Raw genomic sequence first — 15182 nt, 5'->3', positions numbered from 1 at the left:
CAAACACCATGCTCTATACTGTAATCTTAGAAAAAGCAGGATGCTTCACAAAAAAGAATTCAAGATTGGATGCAGAGTAGGGCTTGAATGAAAAGGTAGAGGTTGAATGACTGACTGTCTAAAAGCCTATGCTTTTTTACTGTTCTTGTATTTATGTAGTGTTGGCTCTGATCATGTGAACATTTTGAAATGTCACAACTTATTACAGAAAAGCCGATGCTTGATTTTAGTGGTGATGTTGCACTTCAGATTGATAAGACTACTGTATGTGTGCACTTTTTTTTCTTTGTGTAACTCATTTACTTGTACAGCGTTACGTCAATAATTGAACCTGTTATTTGAAAAGCTGAAAATACACAACAGGGTGCATCTGTAATTTTAGATTGGGCTCACTATGGTGTATTCAACAATCACATTACAAGCATAAGTGGTTTACAGAACTGGCATAATTTTAGTTTTGGTTATTGCTGTTTCTTTCTTTTTTTCTCTTGCATATGAGGCTGATGGGAATTTATGAATGAGGCCACTGTGAGTAGTCATAGTAGTAACGGTGGATGTGTGCAGTGTCTTCATTCTCCCACCGAAACTAACGCTGTTGTTGTGATGTAGAAAACCGGTGATGTCATCCTCTCCTGTGAAGAGCAAACAGGTGCAGGCTAGGATATGGAGTCTCTGGCTATTATGTTGCACTTACCATTTATTGATAACACTTCTGTCAGGTAAAATCGGTCAAATTACAAAGTGTCTCTGCTTGTGAAGGCAGTAATTAGCCATAATTTCTCTAATAAATATATATCAGTAGCTTTAAGGAATTAGCAATTGTTAGCTTAGATGATGACTCTTGCTCATTCAGTGTTAATGACCCTATAGAAGCAGATCAATATATTGAATTGCATTGGATTCATCTCATTAATATTGGTAACTACGTTTCTTACCATGGCTCACAGATCTGTTTTTATCCTCTTTTCCTTTGTAAGGATTTTCTTTATCATCTTAGAAAATGTAGTTTGAGGATATGTTGCTGTTTGGGACAACATGTATGATATTGAGCTATTCAAACATTTAGACAAAATTAAAACCAAATGAGCATGAAAAAAAAAAATCCCAATTTTATCTGACTATTTTGCGGACCACATTTTGTATAATATATAACCAATATTTAATTGTATTTTGTGTTATTATTTACAATTAATAGCCAATTAGAAAATATATATATTTTGCAAATACACAATGCTCTATTTTAAGTCCAACACACACTAGTTGATGTTGTGTCCTTGTCCCCTTTTCCTCTTTAACAACACCCCCACTTTCTTTATAGATTGATTTCATGTGTTACACTGAGCCATTTCATCTCTTTTTCAGCAGTCCGCTGTCATGTCTGTCGCTATATGTGCCTGATACCAACAGGCCAATTTACAGATGGCGACACGAGAAACAGACAAGGAAATCATTACGGACAGATTCATAAATATCGGCTGCTCTGTTTCTTTTAATGGTCAGGAGTCAGAAGTTTAAGGTATGGGAGTCCTGGAGCTAAAAGACTCAAGGATAGATCAATGTCAGTCGTCAGGGGGAATGAAAGCCAGTCTGGTGGAAAAAAGGGGAAAGAAGGAAGGAGCTTCAGGCACTGAAAAGTCATATCATAGAGTCGTCAGGGTGGGCTGTGGTGGTTTCAAATCATGAATTCTTTAATGTACTAAGTCCAAATGGTCCCCTGTGCCCCCGCAGTGCCTTGCCTGGCAGTCTGAAAATAATTGAGGACTTGAGCTAGAGCAAAGGGAGGGGTGAGTGAGGAGGAGTGAGGATGCGGGACAGGGGGACGAGGAAGAGGGAGAATGAGAGAATGAATAAATGACAGAAAGAGAGAGATGGAGACTCTGCTCTTTACAAAAATTACCTTACCTCTACACTTACGCGGGTCTCCTGTGACTCAGGGGCCGTCATTTGTTCAGTCCTCCAGCCCCTGTATCACTCACGCTGATGATAAGCTCTGGTGGAAGGTGGAAGGTAATCTAGTGGCATTTCAGGGAATGGACCTCAGAGGAATACTTCTTTCATCTGAGGTCATTAATCGCAACATCCAATCACCACGCTCGTAGATCAATAGCACGGCCGCCGTGCTAAAAAATGAAGGCATGAAAAGTGATGCTGAAGTATAAAACATGTGGCATATGTTCCCCATCAGCGAGTTTACAGCTGGCTGGGTCAGTGAGTTGGTGCCGTGTGGCCTTTCAGATCATCGAGAATGAGCTGATCCAGACGTTTGGTTGCTTAGACTGTGATTAAAGACTCTAAAGTGCTTGCATGTCGACTTCTGATAAGCCTAGATTGGAAGTTCTTTTCTTTTTGTGAGTGTGTTTCATTTTTTACTTCTGATTTACAGCTGCTTTGGAGGATCATATTTTGGAAACTGTGTCCCTGAAAAGAGTGTAATGGCATTTGTTTAATATTGAAAACTGCTGCGAGGCTGCTGCAGTAAAACCAGGGTTCTAAAACCAAGGTTAAAAACATTGCTCTGGGCAGCAATCCTCGATCAGTGCTGTTTGGGAACCTTGATAATTGCCTTTCCTGGTTTCTCAGTTCAGTGAGTACCGGCCACTAACTCTCTTAGCCGGTTGGGTGTTCATTAGAAGTCCTTATTCAGTAGTTAGAAGGGATATGAGTTTTCAGTCAGCCCATTAAAGGCCAAATGTCACCAATTTAACTGTGCGCAAGGCTCATAAAAGAAGCCATGCATGCTATTGATGTTCAGTACCTTTCCATTCTTCATAACGAGCTGCCTGCACAGAACTCCAGTGTGTAGAATGGATATCTCTGACTGTAAATGGACGGATAATGAGCATGCCTATTCCATTACAATTGTGTGTCTGCCTGCTATAGATAGAGAGTTATTTTAACCTGTGTTTGTCGGATTGGCACTCACAAGGGTTAGAAATATATTGCAACAATTTATATATTTTTGAGGTATAATCATTACCCCGAGTCAGCCTCAGAAAGCAGCAAAGTAACGCTACATTTTCCAATTTGCACTCCGTTTATTGATTTGATTGTTTATGGTGTATCTAGAACGTCCATAACAGGCACGATCTTCTTTTCACCTTTTATTTATTTATATTCACAGTATCGACTGGTGTTTCGCCATGGTGTTATTAGCTCCCTGGTATCTATTTGACACAATAATGTATGGGTCTATGGTTGCAAAGTTCTGTGAAATCCTAACAAGACTCTGAGTCTACAGTCATGCTTGTGGCTCTGTGATTGGTTCTTTGAGTGTAAAGGTAGGGTTGGCAATCTTGAGAAACTAACAAGAGTAGACTAACTTTTTAAAAATGATCCAACCAAAAAGCCGAACCCAGTGTTGTCAACTCTTTTCCAATGAAAGTAGCTAGCAGCACTAGCTTCCTGAATAGCTCCAAAAGTCCCTAAATCTTGTAAGAAAGTTGCCAAGTTGGCAACACTGGTAACCTGTGTTGTAAGCCAATAATGTCAACCTGCTGGTGGCGCTAGAGGAAAAGTTGGGGTATCCCCAAATTCAGTAGGATTCAACTTCTGGCGAATAGGAATGTCTGTACAAAATGCCTTAGTAATCCATCATAAACTTTTTGAGACATTTCAATCTGGATCGAAGCAGCAGACTGACCGATCGACTGTCATTTCCGTCCCTAAAGCCATGCCGCTGGCATGTCCAAAAAACAGTAGCAAGCAGCAAAAAAAAGAAATTTCTTTTCTTTTTGGTTTTCCAATCCATCTTGTAGATGTTCACATATTTCACTGGATAAGTGAAAACTTTGACCTGCTGGTTGCACGAGAGAAAAAGTCAAGGGATCACCAAAGTCATTAGCATTTTTCCTCTGGGCACCATGAATATCTGCACCAAATCTAATGGTAATCCATTTAATGGTTGTTGAGATATTTTACTATACGTAAGCCAACAATGTCAACCTGCTGGTGGCGCTAGAGGAAAATCCTCAAATACAGTCATTCTGGTGAGTCCCTGTACAAAATGCCTTACCAATCCATCATGTACTTTTTGAGACATTTCACTCTGGATCGAAGCAGTAGACTGACCGATCGACTGTCATTTCCGTCCCTAAGGCAATGCCGCTAGCATGTCCAAAAAACATTAGCAAGCACCACACAAAAAAAACATAGCTTTTCTTTTTGGTTTCAAGTCTTCCAATCTGCTGCAATAGTGTAGAGTATACTGCAACAACATCAACCCAAATGCACTTACTCCATGTGTTCAGCATGAGGGGACAAATAACCCACATCAGCAGGCCTCTCAACGTACCCAAGGGGAGAAAGAAAGAAAGGGATTGGGTTATTCCAAAGATGAATGTGCCTCGCAGCTTTTGGGCACACAACACAAAACCAGCGAAAGGGAACATCGGCATCATTTGATGAGGCATTCCAAATGTCTCGTGGGGACTGAATTGCCAAGGGCTAAATGACAAATATATGTTGTTGGTGGTACAGAGTGATTCTGCTGGCTGCCCTAAGGTGCTCTGTGGCTGCCAGCACTATTCCATTTGTCCTTGAAGATGTTGGCTGAAAATGTTGTCATCTGCTTGGGTTGTCTTTTGTGCCTAGTTTGTGTGTGTACAGTACCTAACTCTAAATCTCTTGGACTTGGACTCTCACTTCTTTAACTCTCTATGAGATTGTCTCTCTTCCTGCTATCTTCACTCCTCCCTGTCCTTCTCTTTGTCTTCATCCTTGAGTATTTCTAGTCTTTTTATGGCAATGTACAGAATATGAATATTCAAAAGTAGACATGCAAAAATACATTTCTATATAAGATTGCTAAGTCCCCAAATGTAAAAAAAATTCTTGTAGCTAATGGTTTACATCTATGTGTGTGTGCCGCAGTTATTGAACAGAATCTGCAAAAGTGAAATGAAATATTTACATTGAAAACCTTAAACCTTGGAAGGGGGGAGTTTAACTCTTATAGTCTTCAAGTTAAAGTGTGCTAAAGAAATTCAATGAAATTCTTATGAAACCATTTCAGCATAATGCAATACAGCTGCCTACACACATAAAACTAACCATTTCCATGAACTGCACCGTCTATAAGACATTGTTCCCATTTCAAAGTTTTATAATTCAAAAAAGGCTCACACTTACAAAATGCATGGAAATGAATAATTCTACGTGGGGAGACTTACGTACGCCTTCCTTCCTTTTTTTTATCTACCTATACGCCTGAATTATTGATATAAGTCTCTGAGAATTTCTTCTCTGTGCGCAACGTGGATTATCTATGCATATGCCTAAAGACAAAACAACAGTGTAAAAACCTCCATCAGAGAGTGAAAGCGAGAGAGATGGAGTTTGAATATTTACAGTCAGTTAATGACATTTCCATTCTGTGGGCTTGTCAGAAATAACAAAGCCTTGCATTTACCCTCTGCATCTGCTTAAGTCTCTTTTCCTCCTCCCTGTGCCCCAAGTGGCTCAGAAATCCTACTTTATAGCGGAGAGGTGTCAGAATTTTAAACAGGCCCCGTCTTTATCCCCTGCTTCCCCGAGCTCTTTCCCTTTAATTCCTGGAAGACTAGGCCGCGGTCGCCTTTTAACCCTCACCTGCTCCTCTGCTAGAATAATGTTGGCTTCTCTCTCTATTCTGTGGGGGAGGAGGGTGAGGGGAGATGATGGAGAGAGAGGGGAAAAGGGGAGGTATGAGGGAGAGGAGAGTGTTCCAGACAGAAGAGAGAGATAGGGTGAAGATGGGTGGGAAAGGGTGGGAGGTATGTGTGTGTGTGTGTGTGTGTGTGTGTTGAGGTGGGGTGTGTCTGCGAGAGACAGCAAGTAAAAAAAAAAAAAAAAAAAGGAGAGAAAAATGGAAAATACTGGCAGAGGTAGAGACAGGAGGCATGGACAGACAGCAAAGGCTGGAGTTATATTATTCTCTGGTGGGACGCTGACTAGCCATTTATCACGCCTCACTGTGAAAAGAAAAGAAGAAGGGAGAAGGACGGTGGAGGTTTTTCCATCTCTTGTCAGACAAACCTGATGACAAAGCACTATCCACACACCAGGTAACTTCCCCATTGTGAATTTGGAACAACTCCATACAAAGCCAAAATAAGGGGCGATGATTGGCCTACATTTTAGGAGAAATACATTTGTTCCTTTGTCCTCACAACAGTAGGTACACTTGGTTATGCGAGGGAGTGATATGAGTGTGGTTAATGCAGTAGTCCATCATAAAAGATCTTGTTTAAATTTAAACACATTTCACATAATCTTCACTCTAAATCAAACAAAATTTATACAGCAAAGATTTGTTTCCCACCTTCACATGTGTTGAGAGGAAATATCACTATTATAAATATTATTATACCTGATGCAATTTCAAAAATATACCACATTTAAACTTTGCTTTTGTCGAGAATCTGCTTTGCTCTAAACGGAATAAATTGGCAGAAGTTTTCAAATGAATTGTCTATAAATGATATTCTGCTGTATGAGTAATTGCCTGCAATTCACTCCCCTTTGAGTCAATCTCATGTGTGAAGTCAACGCTGTTAATTAGACCTGTTTTTATGTTCGGGGAGCCAGCTGAGCCTGCCTCTTTCTCTTTCTCTGCCTCTCTCGCTCTCTTTCTCTCTCTAGCTTTTGTACTTAATTACTGAGGGACTGCTGTCTGCACCAGCGAGGCATAACAAAGAGATGTAATGCCATTAGCAAGCACAAAAAAAGGAGAGAAATTTAATCATTTCTCTTATTCTCATGTCTTAAGAGAGTAGAGTGGTTAAGATACACTTTGTAACTAGTGATATTTCCCTATGTCTAGCATTAGCGCTATAACATTCCTGGAAATTGTTTAGTCTCTTGATGTGCTCACTGTATGTGATAAATGTGTATAGCTGGTATAATGCTAAAATAAAGAAAACATAATGATAAAGATGTATTGATACAGAGGTCTGTCTATTAGGAAGATGTAAACAAGTGCTGTAAATATGGAAAATAAAACATATAGATGCTTTTTGCATCATCAAATCTGCTGTACGCTTGCTGGTCTGCTAGCATCGCCTAATGTTACTGCGACACTGATGTCATGAAATTTGAAAGCAACTTAACTTGTTTAATTGTCAGCTGATTGGCAAATAATAATTTTGTGTCAGAAGGCGGCACAATGTCCGTGAATTTGATTGGATACAAATTTAAACTGGTTTACAATGTGACTTTGTGTTATCAAACTTTTGTCCATATTCTTTTAACCTTTAGTGAGCCACTTAGACACAGGTAGCGAGCTACTGGTAGAGAGTTTGACGTACTAATTAGTGCAGTAAATGATGTTGGGGAATTGATTTGGTTATATTTTGAAGATAGATGACAATATCTAGTACTGATAAAAAAAACACTGCTTTCTGAAATTAAGGATTCTTATTATAAGTAACGTTTAAATTATAATGATGTAAATGGAATGTGCAAAGTAGAAAGATCGACAAGCGGCACACAATGACACCTACTGGGTGTTGAAAATTGGATTTACACCACAGCGGTTGCTTCCATTTGTTGTTCAAAGAGCAGTGAGCAAAAGTGCAGATATTGAGTGGCAAGATAAAGTGCACACACGCACTCCTTCCGTGCACACGCGCGCTCCCGCATACACACAAGCTGAGGGGAAGTTTTACAGGTTTTGACACTTTTGATTGCATTGGACACCGCAGAAGTCCACAGGACATGTAACGTGGAAATTATCCATTGATTACAGGCCACTGTCCCAGGTTTTTTATATGTGGTGAATTGAATCAGCCGTGGCTTTGCTATGCTCTGCAATACCTGAGGTTATGAAAGAGAGTTCATAATTTAATGCGGCCATAACAGCTTGAACAGCAAAAGCAAAGGCAATCATGTAGTTGGAACTCATATGTTTGGCTCACTCAGATCCCAGAGGTCCATTGCAATAGCTTGATTTTGTTGATTACAGTAATTGCATTGATTTCTAAAAGATCATAGTTTTCTTTATTACATCTAGGTAGCTCTGATGTGATTTAATACATTTAAGAACACAGATTGGACCAGACGTATGTCATTATTACACATTACACAACAGTCTGTGATCTCGGATTCATACTGCAATTGGAAGCTTATATTTTTGCTTTTTTTCTCAACTCGTACATGACTTAATAAAAGAGAACCTTCAGATTGTCCCTGTTTAATGATTTTCCTTTAATTTGTGTTGGTGCATTTTTTTATATATATTATCTTTTTCTTTGCATCTTCATTCCCTGTCTTTCCTTTGTAAACAGCAAACCAAAGGTTTGTTGGCATGTTCATACTCTTCAAAGGCTTAGTTGCACATAATCAGATATTTAAGGCTTTTGCTACAATTATAGTGCCAACTACATACTATAGTTGAGCACACCTTTGGCTTTTGGATAAAGGTTGGACTCACTCCTTTTTCTGGAGTTATTCAGAGTGAGAGATAATGAGCAGGTGGTGAGGATACTCACGAGGCCCCAGCTGAGCTCTTAGTGTTGGAGTTTGTCCAATGTGAGAAGGTCACCTCAATGCTAATGCATGTTGCAGGGTCCTTGTAAACACTCCACCTCTGGACTCTAAACAGTAATTCTAGCTTAAGCATTCAGTGTTCACATTGCCAATGAGAAAACAGTGAAAACTAAACCTACTTGCTTTGTTATTGCATTTCTTTTTGAGGCATGATTGTAATCATCACATTTAAGCATAAGATGTTTCATTCAATACTTTAGTGTCACTTAGATTCAACTTTTATTATTGATTGGTGTGTTTGGTCAGATGGATACGGAACAGACACGGTAAGAAGTAGGCCTTTCAGGCTTCTATAGGCTACAGCACTATGTCAAGTGAAGGTAATTCTTGGTGGATGTTGGACTCGGTGGGCATGTAACTGTTGTACAGTTTGTGGAAAAAGTGTAGTGAGGAAGGAGCCTGAAGTCGATGTGCTTTATGTTGCAACCCAAGTTTGGTTAGTTGCCAAAAGATGAAATAAGCAGACTGTAGATGGAATTGGTCAAAATGCTGAGTGTCTGGGCTCACCTTTCAGGATAGGGTGAGGAGGTCAGAGTAGAGCCACGGCCTCTTCTCATTGAAAGAGACAAGGCAAGATTGAGACAGTTGGTCAGTATGCCTCACTGATGCACTCCCTTGAGGAAACCCCAGGGCAGACCCACACTGGATATATTATACATCCCAGGTAGCCTAGGAACACCTCAGGAGCTGATTGATGTATGACGTTCTTACCACATACTGAACCATAAAAACCACAGCCTCCACAGTTTTAATTCAACTGTGGACCTTCATCACACAACATCTCCCTCTCTCACCCAATATTTAACAATACTTTATTAACCATTAAATAAAATGTCTAAAATTATGACATACATACTACAGTAACAATAAATTAAAGGATCAATCAGTATATTTTGACCATATCAATATTCGGCTCACAGCAAGAGGGTCACAGGTTTGAATCCCTTTGCCCTTCTGTGTGGTGTTTGCATGTTCTCCCCGTGTTAGCGTGGGTTTTCTCCGGGTGCTCCGGTTTCCTCCCACAGTCCAAAGACATGCAGGTTAGGTTAATTGTTGACTTTAAATTGCCCATAGGTGTGAATGTGAGCGTGAATGGATGTCTGTCTCTATGTGTCAGCCCTGTGATAGTCTGACGAACTGTCCAGGGTGTACTCCGCCATCGCCAAAATGTCAGCTGGGATCGGTTCCAGCTCCCCAGCGACCCTGAATAGGATAAGCGGTTACCGACAACAGAGAGGGTTGAGTGAAGGGCTGGTGCTGTCCCCTTAATGTGAGGGAAAACAAATAATATGAGCCCAAAATTCTGGGACAATGTAATCTCTCTCTCTGCAGACCATGAAGGGTAAAACTATGCAATGTGCATGGTTATATGCCTGGGGAGTTTCTTTATTCATACATTCATACAAACAATCACACATATGCATCTCGGTAGTCACTCACACATATGATTCTACGCGATATAGTCATACCATCAAAATATCTCCAGACTTTAATATGGCCAAACGTTTTGATTGATGGCTCACACTTAAATAAAGCTATTCCAATTTAAAAGGCATCATGCAAACTCTACTGAAAGTCAGGATTCTATTGATTATAGGCTCAGAAAGTGTTTGAGGCAAATTCCATTAGACTCTATGTCCTATATACTGTAAAGTGAGAGTCGCACCATGCATGACTGCATTTTGCACTTTCAAATGTGTGACAGATTTCCATTCATCAAATGCTGAAATATTACAACCTGCCACTGACAACAAAAGATCTCATGGATCAAACTGAACACACCTTTTAAGAGAGACTTCAGGGTGTGCTTTATGCATTGTTTGCATACATGAATGGTTAAGATGATTCTTAGAGGATATTATTACCATTAACTTTAAAACATGGAGGAGAATTTTCCTCATCTGTAAATGTAAATCAGTTCAATTCAAGGCTATTTATGACTACAGTAGTATATTTTTGTTGGCACGATTATGACTTGTGACATTTGTTTTATTTTGATTGACACAAACTATCAGGTGTTGAGAATAAATTACAAAACATCAGATTGTAATTGGAGACCTAATCACTATTCTATGTTAATCAGAACACCTGCTATTTAATATGTGCAGTGTTATTAAAAATCTTAAAAGTCTTAAATCTGTTTTACCAGAACACTGTCAATCAACACCCATTCTGTTCTAAAAGAAAAGGTCACTATGAAAAAAAAGTTGCAATCCCATTTTGCAAAGTAAATCGCTAACATTAGACCGTATAAAGTTTACATCAATGAGAAAATTATGAGTTTAGATTGTCAGGTCAGAGGATGGTATTTGTGTTATTGTGAAAAAGCAGGCGGATGTAATGAATACATTTTTACTCTCATTACTGCAACTTATTGTACTTTTTTGAGTATTTTTAAAAATATGTAATTTTACTTAATTATTCATCACAAGTATCGTACCTCACTACATTTCAAGTCTCATCTGTTACAGAGTAAAAACAAAAATCACATTAAAAGTTCTGATACATGTGTTCAAATGGAACAGAATAAAGGAGATAAATCAGCAGCTGTGGCTGCAAGAGAGCAGAGCTTCATGTGTAGAGTTGTGACACTCCGGAAATGATACGTTAGAATTGTATGCGTTCACGGGCCGAGTTCATGGGCCGGGGCCACTTCAAGCACAATCCTATTAAGTATCAAATATGGGGTGTTGTTATAATTAGCATTATTTACCTTGACATAATTAAAAAGACATCTATCTTAATTGATGACTGATTAAATGCACCACCCAGCAAGCACGCTACATGACACCACAATGTTCGTGACCTGTACAGTAGGGGCACGCTGGGTCTGGCTAACGTGCTTAATGCTAACATGCTCGTGGCGGATCCTCCAGTGATGACTTCTGCGTTCACTGAGGAACCTTTACTGAGGTGTGTGAGGACTTTCTGCTGTGTGAGATTGTTAATCTCTGATGTGGCGGTATAGAGCCTCATTCAGCTCAAAATGTTTTGACTTCGAGGAGCTCAGTGGGACCAGGGAGGCCAAGCGGACTAGTTATATCATGCTTTGAGATTGAATGAGTAGAGAAGTTGAACCTGGAGCAGACTGAGGTGGACTTTATGGTGCTTAAGGTTGCTTTCACACTTAACCCATTTAGTTTGGTTAAAACAACCTATTTGCCCACTTAGTAGGCCATGGTTCTTTTGGTTCTGGTGTGAAATTGGTCAACCTGAAAAGGTGGGTCTGGGTTATGTGATATGTGATATTAGCATGATTTCAAAATATAAGCTACTAATAAATCCATGTGCTTATCGGGAAATCTGTTCAGGAAGTGTTCTTATTGATCTGTATTTGTGAGGTGTATAGCCTAAGCACATCAGCCTGGGTATTGTCCCTGATTAATAGGTCGGAAGCTGCTAAAACTGCTGTGATTGCATCCGACTCTGTGTGTACTTTATCAGTTCATTAACTCTACTGTGTTTGTGGCTGCAGCCACTGTGGAGTTTATATTGTTAACATTTCCAGGTTGTCTGCTTTTGTGATGTACATAATTGGTAATCAGGTGTATGCACAGACTGCAGAGTGTCCGTCTGTTGGTTTGGACAGCAAGGGTCTTGTTGCTGATGCTGTTCTGCTTGTGTATACGTTGACATTTAAGGCAATCTGCTTTGTAACCTAAATCTGTTATTTAATTTAACAATAGACAAAAACATAAAGACATAAACAACATATCATATTTTAAAATGTAACGCAGTAACCTGTACGTGCATTTTAACAGACCTACTTTTTACTTTTACTCAAGTAACTTACATATTTAAACAAGTCGTTTTAGTTGAGTTAAATTGCTTTTAATTAAAGTTAACAGTAACAACTTTTACTTGAGTACACTATTCTCGTAGTCTTTCCACCTCTGTGAAAGATAATTAACAGAGTAGCCACGACGTACAGTTGATGCTGGTTGAGGCGGTCCCTTTCCTGTTTTGATTGAAACAGGAAAGGGACCTTCTGTTAGAGCCTGGGGACTAACAGAATAAATACATGGAGAAAAACACAAAAACTAAGCCAATTTCCTCAGTAATGGTCTAGTTCCTCCTCCACCAACATTATACTATGCTATCACAATTAAGTAGAGAATGTTGAGGAAAACCATATGGGCTTTAAATCTGTTTATTCATTACGTTACTTGCTCTCATCTTTTTGCACTGTTCGTAAAGATGCTGCGTCTGGATTACATTCAGACTACATACAGTATAATATCAGTGTCAGCCTGATGGCCTCCATATCTTTAGTCAGATGTAACGTTGTAAAAGTCAGCCTTCACTCGAAGGCCTCTTTCTACAGATAAAACATGACTGTAAAGATCGTATGATGAAGTGGGACATGGTCAGTGCCTCACGCTGGTGGCTGGCTGCTGCTGTTTATGACATTAGCATATATTGAAAAGCCTCATTTTTCATTTAGTAGGCATTAGTAAGGGTGACCTTTCACTCTAAACTACTAACGGGCATTTTGATTATCTAGATTGCATGATAATTACAGTAAGAATAAATGACTCTGTAAGAGTATTAAATCATACCAATGTAATATGTCCGTGGTAATCCGTGTATTATCCTCATAATGCCATTAGCAGACATGGTGTTCTTCTAATGTTAATGTATGGACCGTGATGTTGTGGTCATGCAGGGAAATTGTGTTTCAAATGTGCCAACAAGCTAGTGAGCAAACTGATGCAACACAAAACATCTACTAGATTTCTACTATTTTTACAGAACAAAGAACTTATTTTTTAGGTGTCTGATGATTGGCAAGCTTTTATCACGATGACGCAAATAGGATACATAATCAGACAGTCCTGAAGATTTCCCCTGCTGTGTGAGTATGAAGCTGAGTGTCAAGCAATCAGGTGCATTTAGCTCAACCTGTACTAAAGCTGCACAAAATTACAGGAAACGTTTTCCCCACTTACTTTAATGATCCTCCGCCTGCCTCTTTGAGTGTGTCCCTGTGTGTGCGTCTGTCCACTTTCATGGCCACATGTCAGATGCATAATTTACTGGATGTTTTCAAGGCACAATAAATTCATTCAACTGCATTGCATTCAGCCATACAATAAGTCCTTACAGTCCAGACAGCAGTACAGTATAGTATATGTTGGAACAGCTTTGTGAAATGTGTGTGTTTCCACTGTATCTGCCCCTCCAATTGAGTTACGACTCTGATGGAACAACAGTTCTTTGTATGGAGTTGTCACAGAGGGTGAGTGATGGAGTTTGGGGAAAACACACTTCTGCTTTACACACAAGTGCACACACTTATTCTGTGTACACAGGCTAGTCTCTGTCATACTCCCTGTATCCCAAATTCATCCAATCTTAGAATAGGGATGTCACGATACCAGAAATGTAGTATTCGATACCAACACCAGTGAAATACCACAATTCTTGACACCCAATTTGAAACAAATTCAAAAACAAAACAATAAATTCCAACATACGCAACTTTAATTTTGTTACTTTTGCTACTTTTGTAATTACTTTACCATTTGAATACTAGTTTTTGCAAATGCATTATTAATCCCTGATGATCTGCCTCAAGTTTCTTAGATATTCAAGATTATATTTGATCACATGATAATGTTGTTATTTACCTTTGCCCAATATTAATTTTTTACTGAATAGAGCTTGCACACATTATAATGTAACTCAATGCAACCTATGTACGTTAGCTGTTATCTCCGTTATTTAGCCAAGCGGGACCATGCTGCCCCCCATCTGGTAACAGCTAACGTTAACTAGCTCTTCCATGCTGATTTCAACACAGATTTGTTGTTCACAATGTAGCATTATAAGGGACATTTTCTATTGTCCTGCGGTACTGTATTAAAATGAGTACCGTCATGTTTTCCGAATTTTTTTGTATTAACTTGTTACTAAAGTATCTGTTCTTGTGACATCCCTATCTTAGAATTAGGCCTATAAAGAGCATCATTATGTATTATAATACTGCTAATGTTACTGAGCAAAACAGTGACATTTTTCCAACCATAGTACATTAGGTGCCAGTATTGTATTTAGTTTAATTTTTTTAAAACATGTGTAATATGTAGGGCTGTCAATCGCTAAATATATTTAATCACGATTAATCACATGATTGTCCATAGTTAATCGCGATTAATAGCAAATAAATCAAAACATTTGTATCTGTTCGAAATGTACCTTAAAGGGAGATTTGTTAAGTATTTAATACTCTTATCAACATGGGAGTGGTAAAATATGCTTGCTTTATGCAAATGTATGTATATATGTATTATTGGAAAACAATTAACAACTCAAAACAATGACAAATATTGTCCAGAAACCCTCACAGGTACTGCATTTAGCATAACATATATGCTCAAATCATCTCATGGCAAACTCAAGCCTGTGCTGACTTGACTTGCCCCAAACTGCATGTCATTATCATAAAGTAAAGGGGAGACTCGTGGGTACCCATAGAACCCATTTTCATTCACATATCTTGAGGTCAGAGGTCAAGGGACCCCTTTGAAAATAGCCATGACAATATTTCCCCGCCAAAATTTAGCATAAGTTTGGAACGTTATTTAGCTTTGTTTGCGACAAGCTAGTATGACATGGTTGGTACCAATTGATTCATTATTTTTTTTTAGTTTATCTAG

This window comes from Sebastes umbrosus, chromosome 11, assembly GCF_015220745.1.
Source record: "Sebastes umbrosus isolate fSebUmb1 chromosome 11, fSebUmb1.pri, whole genome shotgun sequence".
In the NCBI taxonomy this organism is placed as follows: domain Eukaryota; kingdom Metazoa; phylum Chordata; class Actinopteri; order Perciformes; family Sebastidae; genus Sebastes; species Sebastes umbrosus.
This window is presented reverse-complemented; position numbering follows the sequence as displayed.